The sequence below is a fragment of the Protopterus annectens genome, chromosome 8.part1 (genome assembly GCF_019279795.1).
Source record: "Protopterus annectens isolate FY-2018-M chromosome 8.part1, PAN1.0, whole genome shotgun sequence".
In the NCBI taxonomy this organism is placed as follows: domain Eukaryota; kingdom Metazoa; phylum Chordata; order Ceratodontiformes; family Protopteridae; genus Protopterus; species Protopterus annectens.
This window is the reverse complement of record NC_056742.1, coordinates 238,397,232-238,400,192: the sequence shown is the minus strand read 5'-3', so window position 1 is coordinate 238,400,192 and position 2,961 is coordinate 238,397,232. Positions and strand designations below refer to the sequence as shown.

Genomic DNA, 2,961 nt, shown 5'->3' with positions numbered 1-2,961 from the left:
CTGTGACTGTTCAGCACACTGGCTTTTTGAGCTATGTGTTGCACATGTTTTGTTTTGGGGTAGCAGTTGCTTGGGTGTCTGCTTTGGAGGTCTCTGCTGCTTAGGCAGATTTTTATTTAGAGCCTCCGAGTATGTTTTTGTGTGTTTATGTGTTTGGTTTGCTGTCGTGGTAGGTCTATGTGAGACGAATTATAGTGAGTGTGGTTTCCTTCTCCTCCTGACTGGTTATGCCAGTACTGAGTTGAGAGAGCTTAGCCTCCAGTTTGGCTATATGGTTGCATCTCTCACATGTGTTGGAATTTGTTGGGAGGAGGAGAGGGTTGTCTCTGTACATGAGGCAGTTGTAACATTGCCTCAAGATTCCCAGGTTCACCAGCTGGACCGGAGAGGAGATTGACAACTGACCTTTGGACATGCTAGAATAGTATTGGGAATTCCTTTATAATTGAAAAAAAGGGCCAATGTGGAACAAAGTACTCAAGGGGAGTTTGTGAGGGTGTAGTGCTTTTAATTTTTTAGTGTTGACTTATATAATTGCTTTAGTGAGCAAGTGCCAGGCTTTAGAGTGGGAATAGGGTGTTTATTATGAGAACTAGATCAGTTGTGGCCCATCACCTGGGTCTTCACTTTCCCATATGGTCTAGCGGTTAGGATTCCTGGTTTTCACCCAGGTGGCCCGGGTTCGACTCCTGGTATGGGAATGGGTTACATTTTTATGAACCTATAGGAAATACACCCCGGGGATCACTTCTGTGTCTCTGCTCATCAGTGGCACAGGAAAATAACTTTCTTGGGTGGCATAAGCCAGGGAACCTTGTTGGCTAGGCTTGTGTAGGCCCTTGGGCCGATAGCCTAGTACCTACCTATGAAGCCAAATTCCATACATGCATCCACAAAGCAAATCACGAGTGACTGAAGTTCTTGCTGAGTGTGAGCCACAATAGCTGCAGTGAACAGGAACTCCCTTAGACAATTCCTAAGCACCCTGGTCTTTGATCTAAGCCTCAGTAGTTTGAAGAGGTTGCTGTCCATTCTGGTTCAGAGAAAGATACTCCCCAGGATTCAATAATGCCTACACTAAGTGAACACTAAATGTTCACTGTTCTGAGTGAACAAACAACACAGACATAACTCAGACCTTCTTCCTCCAAATTTTAGTTTTCACACTGATATCCTTGCAGCTTTAAATACTGACAGGGATTCATAAAGGTTACCACAAAGTGTACATAACATGTACACTTATTGTAATCTTTCTGAGTGACTAGAAAACAAAAAGAAAACTGTGGCAGGAATATTCTTGAATACATATTGTGTACACTTAGTGTAGTCTTTATTGAATCTGGCCCACCATCTGTAACAGTTCCAAAAGCAAATTTCAACAGGACTGAAAAGAAGATACCAAACAATTTTGGAGCCAGTAAATACCCCTGCTTTACTCCACTGAGAATCTTGAAAGGTTCAGATGTGGATCCGTCATACATGATGGTCCCATTTATGCCTTCATGGAAGGCACTGATAATGCTAAGCACTATTGTAGGACAGCCAATCTTTGTCAGAATCACAGACAGGCCTTTCCTACTGATGAAGTTGAATGCCTTGGTCAGACCAATGAAGGCAATATACAGAGATTTGTTCTGGTCCCTGCACTTTTCTTGTAGTTGCCTAGCAGAGAAAATCATGTCTATAGTAGACTGCTCAGCTCTGAACCTAGACTGGGACTCCGGGTAAACTCTGTCTGCAAGAACGTGGAGCCTCTTCAAGACAGCATGTTGCAGATAAGGGAGATGCCACGATAGATGTTACAATCACTTTTGTCACCCTTATTCTTATAGATAGTAACTATGTTAGCATCCCTAACATTCTTTTAGTCCAAGAACAGAAGAGGCTCAACACGACCAATAAAAAATAAAATACTTTAATACTGCAGCAAGTAAGCACTTTCACGTTTCAAGAATGCTTCATTACACTTGAATAACTGCCATAAAATCAAACTGTTTAAATACTGTTCAAAAATGCAATCAGCCACTCACAAACATAGATCAATTAATATTGTGTAGTCATTCATTACAAGGCACTTCATAAGACATCCCTGTAAAATTAATACAGCATATACAAATACATCATATAGATATATCAATTAAAATATATTAAAAAATATATATTTCAGATCACACATACATCTTCTATATTAGATTAAAATTTAATGTGCATATGGATGGGCTGCCAAGAAGGGCTTAAGTGTCACACGTTCATTCAAACCATGCCCTTTGTGTCCTTGTAACCTTAAAATCCATTTGTTTTCCTTTTCTTCAGTATAATTTCTAATATTACCTAGTCTATTGGATTTTCTTATTAATTCTAACACTGTAAAACTAAATTTATATGATGTGCCTTGTTGTAAGATATGATTGGCTAGGGCATTAGATTTGTTTTCTTTATGTATTGCGTATACATGCTCTCTAATACGTTCTCTCAGACTTCTGTTTGTCATGCCCACATAAAAGCATGAACAAGTCCGACACACAGCAATGTATATAATGTCCCTAGACTTACAATCAGCATAAAAATGCATATGATAAATCTTGCCAGTGTCTGGATGTGTAAAATTATTACTACCAGATATAAAAGTGCATTGGTTGCAACTCCTGCAAGGAGAAGTTCCTATTCTTGTTGAATTAACAGGTCTGGGGCCCTCACTCTCATAGCATAATAATCTTTTAAGCGACTTCATGTTTCTATATGCAAAATTGGGTCTGTCACCTACTATCTCTGTTATCTTGTCATCTATTGTTAAGATATTCCAATTTCTCCTAAATACATCTTTTATTTTCATGTCCAGATTACAGTAGGGGATTGTCAGTCTCTTAAAACTTTGTGTATGGTTATTGTTATTTCTCAAACCTTGTTCTCTTTTCTGTCTATACAAATATGGTTTCCCTCTACTATTCCTATTTGATTCAA

The 2,961-nt window shown here is 39.0% G+C and overlaps 1 non-coding gene across 1 annotated transcript; it reads left to right on the top strand.

Annotated features, from left to right (window-relative positions):
- The first annotated feature begins 629 nt into the window (after positions 1-629).
- Positions 630-701, top strand: TRNAE-UUC. The gene has a single exon. It is a non-coding gene; the product is annotated as a tRNA-Glu (tRNA).
- Positions 702-2,961: the final 2,260 nt, after the last annotated feature.